Source organism: Engraulis encrasicolus, chromosome 23 (assembly GCF_034702125.1).
Source record: "Engraulis encrasicolus isolate BLACKSEA-1 chromosome 23, IST_EnEncr_1.0, whole genome shotgun sequence".
Classification (NCBI taxonomy): domain Eukaryota; kingdom Metazoa; phylum Chordata; class Actinopteri; order Clupeiformes; family Engraulidae; genus Engraulis; species Engraulis encrasicolus.
Genome location: NC_085879.1, coordinates 44,090,879 through 44,105,516, shown reverse-complemented (window position 1 = coordinate 44,105,516; position 14,638 = coordinate 44,090,879). Strand labels below are relative to the sequence as shown.

The window sequence follows — 14,638 nt, the reverse complement described above, 5'->3', positions numbered from 1 at the left end:
TAGACTGTGTTGTTTCTGAAAAACAATGAAAATCTAACAAGGACCCACCAGCACAGAGTCAGCTAATTGTAAGACAAGTACACAGGCGAAGCAAGCGAGGCGAAGAGAGGCGAAATTCGCTGACAGCTCAACCGTCATCAGGTCGTCGCGGCGAATCAAATGGAATGGAACAGTTATGTTGTTGATTTGATTGGGCCGCGGCAGGCGAATTCGCTCCTCATTTGCATAACATTAAACTTTGTTTAATAATTTAGCTCCGCTTTGCTCCTGTTCGCTTGCTTTCGCGTCCCTCATAGGAATGAATGGCGAAGTTTGCTTTGCTTGGCAAAATTCGCGTCTATGTGCCCCTACCGTTAGAGAAGGATGGTGTAGTAGTGATTAAAGGTTATTTATAGCTGTCTTCCCTTCATCATCCCCCAGTTCACCCTGGCAAACCCTGCCGTGCTGTGTGTGTGTGTGTGTGTGTGTGTGTGTGTGTGTGTATCCGTGTATCTGTGCGTGTGTGTGTGTGTGTGTGTGTATCCGTGTATCCGTGTGTGTGTGTGCGTATGTGTTTGTGTGTGTTTGTATCCGTGCATCTGTGCGTGTGTGTGTGTGTGTGCGTGTGTGTGTGTGTGTGTGTGTGTGTGATGGGGGTGGGATCAGCTGTGTGGTGCTGGTTGTTTATCTTTTTCCTGGAGGTGAGGAATTCTGCACGCTGCTCCACACCATTCAACGCCACACTACTCTACTCTACGCTACGCTACACCACATCGGTCTCAGCTGATTCCCACGGTAACAGTCAAGTCAAGTCAAGTGGGTTTTATTGTCAATTTCTTTACATGCACTGGTCATACAAAGAATTTGAAATTACATTTCTTGCTTTCCCATACAGACATAGACTAATCTAGGTAAGGACATAGACAGTATAGACATAGACAGTACTTATACATAAATTTAAGACAGTATGGACATAGACAGCAGCAGCTAACAGCAGACAAGGGTTCACCAGGGTCACCAACCCCGGCAATAGGTCAGATGTGTGTGTATTTACCTTGCACTTTTCACACGTTTCATTATTTGTTTTATATGTCCTTTTTAATTATATTACATTACATTACATTACATTAGTATTTAGAAGATGCCTTTGTTCAAAGCGACTTACAATTTTAAACAAGAACAGGGTAAGGCACAGTGTACAGTTGCAACACTGATAGCATTGTCCTACAAAGAGTAAAGAAGAGGACAATGCATAAAAAAATTGCGAAAAGCAAACAAAGATCTCAAGGTGCAGTGTACAGTTGCAACACTGACAACATTGTCAAACACAAGGTAATAGAAGCAACATTAAATAATAGGAAGGTAATATGGCCAATTGGATAATAAGCAAGACATCTAGGCGCTGTGTACAGTTGCAACACTGACCGGAAAATGAGGAGCTGCTAAGGCTTTACGGACAACTGTTGCACAGGTCTTGCTCCATGAGCATGGCAGGCCCAAAAGACTGAGCACGCGTCTTCCCAATTACTTATTAAATTAGTCACATGACCACCTGTGCACGCCATCACGTCACCATTACACATCAAATTATTAATTCACATTAGTACACAAATATTTATGAAACAAAAAAGAATATACAAATATCTTGAACCAAAAATATTGCAAGAAAAAATAATATACAAAAATGTAAATGCAGCAATTTAATTGTCACTCCATTTCAGCGACAGCTACAATTATAGTGTCGCCACACGTCCAGGTTTTTCCTGGATTGTCCCGGTTTTTATGGTCTGTCCGGGTAGATAGAATAACTGCCCCGTTTTTTTATAATGCACGTCTTCATATAACCCCATTGAAATAAACACATATCATTCATGTTTCGTGCATGTGAGTGTGCGTGCATGCATGCGTGAATGTGTGTGCGTGTGTGTGTGTGTGTGTGTTGCATGGGAGCTGACCTCTGGTGGCGAGAGGACAGGAGCTGAAGGTGCCAAAATGTACACACACACACACACACACACGCACACGCACACGCACACGCACACTCACACACACAAGTGCAGGAGCCAGCTGTCTCTGGACCTGCAGGAGAGGCCAGCTTGAGGTGCCAAAACCAGAAATGTGTGTGTGTGTGTGTGTGTGTGTGTGTCTGTGAGAGAGAGAGAGAGAGAGAGAGAGAGAGAGAGAGAGAGAGAGAGAGAGAGAGAGAGAGAGAGAGAGAGGGGGGGGGGGTCAAAAGGGCTTGGTCTCTTCCATAGCTCATTGCAATACAGTACATTAGAATAGAATACACTTTTATATAACTTACTCAACTTACAAAAGAGAGCATAATCAGTAGCATGGCATTTGGGAAAATATATAAGTGATATGCAGATGTAATTATTAATTAACAAGGTTATTGTAGAGCCTGTTTCACCATCAGTGTTGCCAGATTTGTCTGAAAACTGCCAAAATGCGCTAAATTCCGGCCAAATTCAACAAATTACATTGACTTCTATGGGCCCAAAACGGCTGAAAAAAACGGCAAATGTCCAATTTTTCCCATTTTTACCCACAGACGCTCATCCCAAGTAGCCCAATTGGACGGGCACCCGTCCAATCTGGCAACACTGTTCACCATTTCGGGGAGACAATGGAGAGTAGCGCAAGGGCAGGTCAGCTTGCTGAGGTGTGAACTAGCTGATGAGTAGACTTAGATAGGCCCACCGACAGGAGGGGAGGGGGACAAACGGGTATGTTGTCCTGGGCCCAGGGAAACAAGGGGCCCCAGAGTTGGGCTTTCACTTCACTTAAAGGTCTGACCAAGTCTCGAAGAAATTTGAAAGTCATGGTGATAATCAGGCAAGCCCCGTGGTTCCCAAACATGAGCAGATGGGTCCCTCTTTTGGAGTCTTAAACATGATGTCAATGACATAAACGTTTTATGGTCATTAAAGCTAACATTGTAAGAGCTGTCTTTACCATAACTGAATGTCGCTTAAAGGTACACTGTGCAGGAAATGGTCAAAAAAGGTACTGCAACAATGCTGCTCATTGAAACTGGGTTGGTTATCGCCAAATTTGATCTTTACATGAAAGTTAATAAGTAATAAACAAATATTGTCTAGTGTGGTCCAAGTACAGTCATTTTTGCAGCTAAAAATGGCTATTTTTGGAAATTCAAAATGGCGGACCATGGAGAAGATCCCTCTTTTCATGCATGAAAAGTGCAATTTTTTCCAGTCATAATGAATACTTAGAATTTGATGGTGGTGGTAAGTATTCATGAAAAAGGTAACATTAGTGAATGGGCAGCATGAATTCTGGAAATAAACAACTAAAAATATCGCACATTGTCCTTTTAATGCACAGGTTAGATATGACCACAGTCCAGGGGCCCCCATCTGCCAGACCTCCCCCAATAGGCCAGCGGAATAAAAAAGCAGAATTGTTGAGAAGCAGAATATACTGCATTGAATAAATGCATCTGTAATGGACTGTTAAATCTTAATACCTTACTCCATTTGTTGGCAAATATTCTGCATTCTTGGGTCAGAATTACGATGCGAAGTATCATGGCCGTAACTACCATTGAGGACACGGAGGTCATGTCCTCGATATTTTTTGTTCCGTGAGACGGGGTGGGATCGGGAAATTACCCTGGCCGGACTCGAACCCAGTTGTGTGGTCTTAGCACGCTGCGCCACAGCGCCCCCAGCACGCAGTATTTGACCTCGGTATTTCAAAATGTCTGGTTATGACCCTGCTGTCTGTCTATGTAGTTTTGCTGCAGACTTTCTGTTCCATTGGGGCCTACAACAGCCTGTAGCCTAGGCCCCCCTGGCCATCTTAATCCGGTCCTGACTCTAACAGCTGGGTTGGTCTATGGCCAGGAGAGGTCGCGACCCTTGGTGTGCCTCCCATGTCCCTCCTGTACCCCCCACAGCACAGGGCTGGGGTAGGGGCAGGGGGCCAGTTTAGGCAGTTGAGGTGTGAAGTGTAACTGCTGGACAGGTCGAGGCTCGAGGAAGCACCTTCTAAATCCCTCTGCACCCAGGGTTGCCAGATGAGGCTGATGATTTCCAGCCCAAAAAAATGCTCAAAACCCGCCTAGAAGCACAAAATCCCACTCAATTCTATTGAATTCCATTGGAAAAAATTGGGCAGGTTTTTTCTGCCGAATGCCATTTTTACCCGCACAAGGCCATCCTAAGCAGCCCAATTGGGCGGGAAACAGCCCAATTTGGCAACACTGTCTGCACCTCAGTAGTAATGTTGTACCACTAGTGCTGCAGTGGCATAGAGTACAAATCACCGCACACTGGTCTACTTTGCTGCTAGTTTATTAGGTGAACAACAAGTCAAGTCAAGTCAGCTTTATTGTCACTTTCTTCATAATGCACAAGTCATACAAGGAAAATGAAAATACGTTTCTCTCTCTATACCATGCCAAGACATACTGTAGACATACACAGGAATCACATTTTACAGACTGACATAAAGTGCAAGACAGGACAGGTAACAGAGATGGACTGGTAAGAATACTAAGTGATTAATTACATTACATTACATTATTACATTATATTGCATTTGGCAGACGCTTTATAACCAAAGCGACTTTCAAAAGAGGACATATTCAAGCCAACATCACAAGCAAATACAATGTGCACAGGAGATATACAGAACAACAAGTGCAGTTGCAGAGGGGTTATTTATTTTTATTTTTTTTAAATTAAAGAGTAAATAACGAGTACACACACACAAACTAACTAAACTAAACATCATGTCAGGAGTCTGCCCTGTGGCTAGGCCAGCTCAGGCATTAGTCTCGTAGATACTCTCGAAAGAGGAAGGTGTTCAGTTGTTTCTTGAAGGCTGCAAGAGATGTGCTTAGTCTTGCTGCCTCTGGGAGACCGTTCCACCACTTGGTTACCACAACGGAGAACAATCTTGACTGGGAGTACCTAGAGCGACTGGATGGCAGAGCCAGACGGCTTGTGCTGGATGAGCGCAGTTCTCTTCCAGTAACATAGGGCGTTAGTAGGTCCTTCAGATAAGCTGGGGCCGTTCCTGTGATGGTTTTGTAGGCAAGGGTCAATGCCTTGTGCTTGATCCGGTGCGCGGGCGATCGGTAACCAGTGCAACTCAATGAATAGAGGAGTAACATGGGTCCTTTTGGGTTGATTGAATATCAACCGTGCCGCCGGATTCTGGATCATCTGCAGAGGTTTTAGCGCACAAGCAGGTAGGCCTGTCATGAGTGAGTTGCAGTAGTCAACGCGGGACAGGACAGTGGCCTGCACCAGTCGTTGTGTAGAATATTGTGTCAGCACAGGTCTGATATTCCGTACGTTGGACATCTGGAATCGACAGGTCCGGGTGACTGAGTCGATGTAGTTGGAGCATGACAGCTCACCATCAATCATGACGCCAAGGTTTTTGGCGACTTTGTTTGGGGTCACGATGGAGCCTATTTTGAGGTTGATGTTGTGACTGAGCGATTCTTTATCTGGGATCACCAGGAGCTCTGTCTTGGCCAGGTTCAGCTGTAGGTGGTGGTCCTTCATCCATCTTGACAAATCGGTGAGGCAGGCAGAGATGCGTTCCGAAACCGTGGTGTCATCTGGACGGAACGACAGGTACATCTGGGTGTCATCAGCATAGCAGTGGTAGGAGAACCCATGTGTTTGAATGACACGTCACAGGGAGGAGGTGTATATTGCAAACAGAAGGGGTCCCAGCACTGATCCTTGGGGTACGCCTGTGGAGAGGGTGTGAGTCGTAGACAATTTCCCTTGCCATGGCACACTGAAGGCGTCCAGAGAGGTAGGAGTTGAACCATGAGTGGACAACGCCTGTGATTCCCATGGCTGTGAGTATCCTCAGGAGGATCTTGTGGTTGACTGTGTCAAAGGCTGCAGACAGGTCTAGTAGGATGAGGACCGTAGATAGTCCTTCCGTTCTTGCAGTCCTTAGAGCTTCAGTTACTAAGATTAAGGCGGTTTCAGTTGAGTGTCCACTTCTGAAACCAGATTGTTTTGGGTCCAGTAGTCTGTTCTGGTTCAGGAAGTTGGTGACCTGTTTTGCAAATCCCCTTTCCAGTGTCTTGGATAGGAAGGGAAGGAGTGAGACAGGTCAGTAGTTTTCGACATGAGCAGGGTTCAGTGTAGGCTTCTTCAGTAGTGGTGTCACCCTTGCTTGTTTGAAGGCGGAGGGGACAGTGCCGGAGGAGAGTGAGGAGTTCATGATGGCTGTGATTGCTGGGACCACTGTTTGGGCAATGTCTTGAAGAAGGTTCGTGGGCACTGGGTCCAGTAGGCAGGTAGTGGGACGGCTTCTTGTGATGAGTTTGGAAACGTCGTCTTCAGAGAGCAGAGTGAATTCTTTAAGTGTTGCAGGAGTCGGCGTGTTTCCCACGGGGGTGTCTTCTGGGCGGGAGGTCGGCTCACAGAATTGCTTGCTAATATTTGCCGTCTTTTCCGTGAAGAAGGTGGCAAAGTTGTCTGGTTTCAGGTCTGAGGGCGCAGGAGGGGGGGGAGGGTTGAGCAGTGACTTGAATATAGAAAACAACTAATAATGAACACAAATGAACATTTAACAATGAACATTTAGCATGTAGACAAAAAGGTAGGATAAAAATAGAATAGAAGACATTACAATAATAAGACAATAATAATAGTGACAGTAGCAATAGTAACAGTAAAGCAACAGCGAAACGCATCCACCTAATAAACTACCAGCAAAACACATTCACCTAATAAATTACCAGCAAAGAAGACCAGTGTGTGGTGATCTATCCCCCTTTTACTTGGATTACTTTGACTGCACATCACCAGCACCTGCACAGTGGTTGTGCACAGGGACCCAGTCCTTTCAATACTCCTACGTCTACTTTGTACAACTCTGCCATTAAAGGACCAGTTCAGTCAATTTCAACATGCAGTTGTAATGCTCACACTACCCTGGACTTGTCAGTACCTGAGATTTTTTCCCCTTCTTCTTCAGCCTTTTCCAAGATCCTGGTCATTGTAATGGGGGCAGCGCTTTGTTTACATTTTAAAAAAACATTTTTATTTATTGCTAAAAACATCCAAATGATTATACAACATCAGCAGACAACTAGCAAACAGCGGTACCTTTTGGGAAAATATTTGGAGTAGGCCTATGTTAATTTTGTTTTAAATGTAAACAAACGCTGCCCCCATTAGAATAGCTCATATCTCGGAAAGGGCTGAGCCGAAAAATGTGGCATCATCGGGTACTGACAAGTCAAGGGTAGCGTGAGCAATACAACAGCATATTGAAATTGACTGAACTGGTCCTTTAAGTGCCTGTCATGTAACCCTGTTACCGAACACAGGGCAAGGGCAGGGCACTTTAACCAGCCGAGGTGTGAAGAGTAGCCCTGAGCGTTGGCCGGGAGCCAGGACCGGACCTTGTCCCTTGGAGTGCCTCCCGCGTCCCGGGTCATTGCACACGTTCCTCTGGGAACCTCACACCTCACGTGCAGCCATTTAATGGATGCCATTACATCAGGCTAACGAGGCTACCAGAAATGGGACCACAACACAGTACAGTAAAAGCCCAAGGACGTTAAGTTCAATCGGTCACTCTGTCCTTCTTTATTTCTCTCTGGCCTCACAAGTAGATACTTAGTGACAGTAATTACTCTAATTATCTGCATCACTTAAAGAAACTACAATGTGAAACTTAACATGTTTTACTGGTTTAGAGTCAGATTCTAGTTAAAACGTATTATTTATTGATTTTCACTTAAATTAAGATTGACTAGATAGGCTTTCTCAAGTTGAGTTAACTTACAAAATTAAGGCAACAGGACAACTTGCGTTTTTACGTTTAACTGGCTGTGCAATGCTACAATGTGGGTCTGGGAGAGGTCACTGCTATTCCAGTCCCAAATCCTCTGGTACGTCAGAGCGGGCTTGGGTCAGTTCATCAGTTCAGTCAGCTGAGGTGTGAATCTCAACTGCTGAGTTGGCCGAGAGCCTGGTGTTTGGAGAGGCTGCATCCCTTCCAGTATCTTCCCTGGTCTTGTAGTTAGTACAGCTGGGGAGGGAAGGGGCAGTTAAAGGGACAGTTTGGTCAATTTCAACATGCAGTTGTAATGCTCACACTACCCTGGACTTGTCAGTGCCTGAGATTTTTTTTTCTTCTTCTTCAGCCGTTTCCGAGATCCTGGTCATTGTAATGGGGGCAGCTCTTTGTTTACATTTCAAAAAAACATTTTTATTTATTCCCAAAAACATCCAAAAGGTTATAAAACATCAGCAGACAACTAACAAACAGCAGTACCTTTTGGGAAAATATTTGGAGTTGGCCTATGTTTCATTTTTTAAAAATGTAAACAAACGCTGCCCCCATTAGAATTGCTCATATCTCGGAAAGGGCTGAGCCGAAAAATGTGGCATCACCAGGTACTGACAAGTCAAGGGTAGCGTTAGCAATACAACTGCATGTTGAAATTGACCAAACTGTCCCTTTAAGTCAGCCGAGGTGTGAACTGTAACTGAAGAGTTCAGATGCAAAACCCCCTAACTCCATTTCTGAAGACCTGCACTCCTATATTTTTAGAGAACCCTGTTGTTGGTTTGGTTTACATTTATGTACTTGATAATATATATAAATAGATATATTACATAAATAAAATTTAGAAAATGTGCCATTTTGATGGCTTTCTACTAAATAAAAATGAATTAAGATTATTTTCTGAAAAGGCACTTAGGGGGGTTTGCATCTGAACTCTTCAACTGCTGAATGGTCCGAGAGCCTGGACCTGGTCCCATAGCATGCCCCGGGGTCATCGCACACGCTCAGCCATTTCGTCATGTTAACGAGGCACCCAAAACCAAGAGTAGTGAGTACCCAAAAAAAAAGAGTGGGTACAGTAGAAGGGTTTGTGGGCGGGTTTTTCTGTACATTTTTGGCCACAGAAATCAATAGAATTTAGTTCAAATCTGGCGGGATTTAGTCCCCAGTGCTAGTGCTTTGAGCACAATTTGGGCTGGAAATCCCCAGTCTCATCTGGCAACCCTGAGTTCGCAAATCAGCCCGCCGGGCATTTTTGGCATGTTGGCAGGGGCAGCTCAGCCAGCAGTGCTGAAGTGGAGGGCTGACCTGACCTGTGGGGCTGGCAGAGGTGGACTCTATTCCAGTCCCAATTCCTCTGGTACCCCAGAGCAGCAGGCCAGATCAAGGTCAGTTCATCTAGCAGTGTAATGAGCTGAGGTGTTGCCAGATTGGGCTGGTGCCCGCTCAATTGGGCTACTTAGGATGAGCGTCTGTGGGTAAAAATCAATTGGCCATTTTTGGTTTGGGCCCATAGAAGTCAATGTTATTTGTTGAATTTGGGCGGAATTTAGTGCATTTTGGCGGTTTTAGAGAAGCTTTTGGGCGGGATTTGGTCAGACACATCTGGCAACACTGGTAATGAGCCGATGTGTGAACCGCTGAGTTGGCCGAGAGCCTGGAGCCAGAGCAGGAGACAGAGGCCATCAGGGCCAGATTAAGAAGGCCTGGGGCCCCTAGGCTACAGGTTGCTGTGCGCCCCCCGGAAAGCAAGTTTTGCTACAAATTCACATGGACAGTGTCATAATTATGTATTATGAATTAAGGATAACATGTCTACCAACTCTATTCAACCTGACAGATGAATTTTTCGATATTGTATCTTGTTATAATTCTGCAATGTTTCACCTCTGATCAATCAGGGGGGCCCTGGCAAGTGGGGGCCCCTAGGCTGCAGCCATATCTAGCCTGTGCATTAATCCGGCCCTGGACGCCATATACTAGTGATTTTCAAAGTAGGGCAACTTGGCAGGAAAAGTATAGCAAAGCGAAATAAATAATTGAATAAAATAATTAACTAAAGCAACCAAATAACCAAAAATAAGCTACACAAGAACCACTGCTCTAGGGCAATGTAGCCAGCCAATGTCTGAACGATATCATTGCTGGGGTTGGGACTGGACATCTTCCTTTGAGTCCCGAGTTATCCAGTACCTACCCCAGAGTACCCCGGAGCAGGGCAGGGTCAGTTCATCATCCCGCAGTTTAGTCGGCCAAGGTGTGAAGTAGGCTACATAATTGCTGGGGTGGGTGGTCTGGGACTGTGACAGCCAGGCTATGTCAGTTCGAGTCCTGAGTTGTCCAGTAGCCTGGAGGAGGCCATGGCAGGCCAGGGTCAGTGTTGGCAGATTTGGGCGGTTTCCCGCCGAAATTGGGCAGCTTAGGATGGCCGTCTGCAGGTACAAATGGCACTTGGGTCAGGGTGGATTTTTCTGCTCATTTTTGTCCATTGAAATCAATAGAATTCAGTTGAAATTGTGCAGGATTTAGTACTTCCAGATGGGTTTTGAGCATTTTTCAGTCTGGAAATCATCAGTCTCATCTGGCAACCCCTGGCCATGGTCAGTTCAACCCCCAGGCATGAGGTGTGAGCTGTAGCTCTGTAGCCCTGCTCTGTGGCGGGGAGCCAGAAGAGGGCACGTCCCTCTCGTGTCCCAGGTCATCGCACACGTTCCTCTGGGAACCTCACACCTCACGTGCAGACATTTAATGGACGCCATTGCATCAGGCTAACGAGGCTACAAGAAACAAGACCACAACACAGTACAGTAAAAGCCCAAGGTCGTTAAGTTTGATCGGTCACTCTGTTTTTCTTTATTTCGCTCTGACCTCACAAGTAGATACTCAGTGACAGTAATTACTCTAATTATCTGCATCACTTAAAGAAACTACAATGTGAAACTTAACATGTTTTACTGGTTTAGAGTCAGATTCTAGTTAAAACGTATTATTTATTGATTTTCACTTAAATTAAGATTGACTAGATCTTTTGACTTGAACTAGAAAAATAAGCTTTCTCAAGTTGAGTTAACTTACAAAATCGCCATTGCATCAGGCTAACGAGGCTCTGCAGAAACGAGACCACAAGAGCAGAATTACATCAGGCTAACGAGGCTACCAGAAACCGGAGTATGAGGGTACAGTAGAAACTTGAGGTCATTAATAGGGTTAATGGGTCAATCTGTGTTTATTTATTTCGTTTCCCCAAAAAATTGATATTCCGTAACAGTAATTATTGTAACACCCAAGGACCTACGGTATGAAACACTTTAACAATAAATTTTACTTTCCATCTCAAATTGGTACAAAGTTGGTTTAAGGATCAAAAGCAAAATCATTTCAGCGACAAGTAGATATTTTTAACAGTAAAAGTAAAATGTGTGTGTGTGTGTGTGTGTGTGTGTGTGTGTGTGTGTGTGTGTGTGTGTGTGTGTGTGTGTGTGTGTGTGTGTGTGTGTGTGTGTTTGGTGCAAAACAGTAACAGTAAACTGCAACTGCTGGGTTGGCTGAGAGCCTGTGTACCTCCGAGTGCCACCCTGCTTCTCGGTTACTTCAGTTCAGCCTGGAGAGGCCACTTCTATTCGAGTCCCAAATCTCCCACAAGGGCCGGATTAAGATGACTTGGGGCCCTAGGCTACAGGTTGCTATGGGCCCGCCCAGAAGGCAAATTTGGAGACAAATTTACATAGACAGGGTCATAAGTACTGTACAAGCTAAGAATTAAGGACGACATGTCTACCAACTGTGCTCAGCCCGATAGATGAATTTATCAATACTGCATCCTGTCACAATTCTTTCTTTTCACTTTTGCCTAATCAGGGCCCCCCTGGCAGGTAGGGGCCCATAGGCTGCAGCCACATCTAGTCTGTGGGGGCCCCCTGGCAGGTAGGGGCCCATAGGCTGCAGCCATATCTGGCCTTGGCATTCATCCGGCCATGCAAATCTCCCAGTATCCCAGAGCAGGCAAGGACAGGACAGGACAGGGTCAGTAGTAGGCCAGCAGTTCATCCATCTTGAGGTGTGAACTGTAAGTGCTGGGTTGGCCTGGGGCATGGGTGCCGTGAGGGGGGGGGGCTGTGTTACAGATTCTAAGGGCCTGACAGCACTGACAGGGCCCATGGATGGATACTGATGACATAATTTGTCATTTTGGGGGCCCAAAATTTGTATCTTTCATGGGGCCCAATTTTTTTAGCGGCGCCCCTGCCTGGGGCCAGGAAAGGCCGCGTCCCCTTGGAGTGCCTCCCGTGTCCCAGGTCATCGCACACGTTCCTCTGGGAACCTCACACCTCATGTGCAGCCATTTAATGGACGCCATTACATCAGGCTAACGAGGCTACCAGAAATGGGACCACAACAAAGTACAGTAAAAGCCCAAGGTCATTAAAGGAATAGGTCGGTATTTTGCATTTGGGGCCCTAATTATGGTGTATTATACACTAAGCTTCCCACCTGTGTCACTTTTGTTTGATTTGAAGCCTTCCGTGAGATTTTGGGTTTGGGCGATATCCACAAACCACCATACAACGGGAGTCAGCGGGGCACAGACTTTAAATCCGTCGTACACTCATAAACAGTATTTTCTTATTTTGTTTAGGGTCATTTGGATGATACAATTACGTTTCCGCCTCATTTCAATATTTAAATCTCCCGGGTTCAGTGAACGAATTAGAAATCTGTAATTGACTGAGGTGTGCCACGTCATCTTTCTGCGACGCTCATTCTGACAGCCAGCCAGCCAGCTCTGCTACGGCAGTCGGGCCGGCAACATGATACTGTAGCATGAAGCAAACGTTGAAGCTCTCGGTTTTTAACAGTTCTTCGGCTAGAACTTTGCTATGGGTTGAATGTGCGCATATACTGGATGCTGAAACTAAACGACAAGCTTTATGAAACCGTGGCATTTTGCGTTGAGATGGAAAAGGAAGGCGCCACACTCTCCTGGATACGAGGCTACGTGTGTGCGGTTTTGCGCCAAAGGTCTTTCTACCAGCAAAACAAAATAGCAGGACAGAAGTGACAGCGTCAGAAAGAAAACAATGCTGTTCCGATTGCTGATGGAGACAACAGAGGTAAGGACATATTATGTATCTAGAGTTTTTGAATGGCTAATCTTGGTGTCGCCTCAAACTAGCTCTCTTCTCGGTGCCTTCATATGGCTGTTCATGCTACCAGCTACAGATAGTCAAATGAATCAAAGCTACGTTTGGTCTCAAACAAAATTGTACACGGAAAATACGAATAGTATTCCTTCAGTAGGCAAGACAATCACAATCATATGATAAGCCTGTCAAAGCCCTGCACCAAATCATGGAGTAGGTCGACTGTGGTTTTCACTTTTACTGCTAGTTAAACTGACGGCACGTAATTTGACTGTCCAGCTAGCCAATAACTGGTAGGCCTACATTGCTTGATCTTCAGGTCATACTAGTTGTAGGTTTTACAGTGATACTGGTGTATTGACACACTTCTTTATTTATTATTTAGAAAGACAGGAGAAGGTCAAGACTCAAGAGCTGGACTTTCCATGACGTCCTCAATCGACCCCTGTGAATAGCAGCCCACCGTTGACCAGCCATCAGTATCTACTGTGCAGTCATTTCCTGACCCGGTTTCTCACTAGCCCTTCGCAGACGAACACTACCACGATGAAGACGGTCGTCTGGATAATACTTCGGTTTGGCACCGGCATGGTCTACCACAAAGGTAAACACATCAGGCCTACCACTCCACTGCATTTGTTTTAGAAGTCTAAACAACACACCAGGGTGTATTCCATAGGCAAGTTATCACGAACACATTTTATGTGTAAAAACTGAAATGTTGTTGCAACACATGGGATATGTGTGGCTCAGGGGAAAAAACAGTTATGAGCCACGTTTGTAGTATTTCCCATACAGTACACCATTCATACTAATTATAATAACCTTTTTCTTACTTTCATGTCGATATTTTTCAAAGGGTTTTTCCATCCAGTATTACTATGGCAAAATGCCCATTGCTTTCCTGTCCAATATTATAAAAAAAATAAGTCCAGTGGCCTTCAACTAACACCTTTTTGACTTATCACGGTGTATCTGGAGAGCAACAAATCTTCTTTATGAGTTTCACCATTCTGTTACATTATTACTGCATCACCTACTGTGCACTCATGTGATTGGCCTTTACCATTCCTGTTCAATGGCCATACATAATACACTACAATTGTCATTTCTATTTTCCAGATAGACGCCAGACCTTCTGAAAGGACCTAATGGACTGAGTGCTGGAAAGGAGACAACCCTTCTATAGAATAAACTGAGTGTAACAAACACTCCACCACGAAAACTCTCCACTCCAGTCCCAAGAACAGACATGTATGTTTTAGTGTCATGACGGAGCAATCATTTCGGAAGGTCCTAAACCCTATTGATGTTTGATAGTGACATCTTGGTTACCCAATAAGACATTTCTTACATTATTACAAGATTCTTCACTTCTTCCTACATTGTTAATGACTGAATGGTACAATTATGATGTACACATTGTTATTGGTCACACCTGCTGACATTAAAGTCCCAGTAAAATCTTCTCTCTTTTCCTTTATGTAAAGAAGTTAAAGTAATGACACTTGAGGCAGTAATGACAAATGGATAAATGTGTAAAATTTATTTTCAATGGCCATCAAATTATATTGATGACCTAAGTTCAAGAGAGTCCTTGTGCACAAGCCCTCAGCAATGCAGGTGCTGATGTGAGGCAGGAGGTGAACAATGAACAAAATTCAAAAGACATTTCACACTGCTTATTGTTCTTTTTCTTCCTTCATTTTTCTGAG

At 44.8% G+C, this 14,638-nt stretch overlaps 1 long non-coding RNA gene across 1 annotated transcript; it reads left to right on the top strand.

Annotated features, from left to right (window-relative positions):
* Positions 1 to 12,803: 12,803 nt before the first annotated feature.
* Positions 12,804 to 14,219, top strand: LOC134440515 (uncharacterized). The gene is made up of 3 exons (XR_010032972.1): positions 12,804 to 12,893; positions 13,309 to 13,527; positions 14,046 to 14,219. It is a non-coding gene; the product is annotated as an uncharacterized LOC134440515 (long non-coding RNA).
* Positions 14,220 to 14,638: the final 419 nt, after the last annotated feature.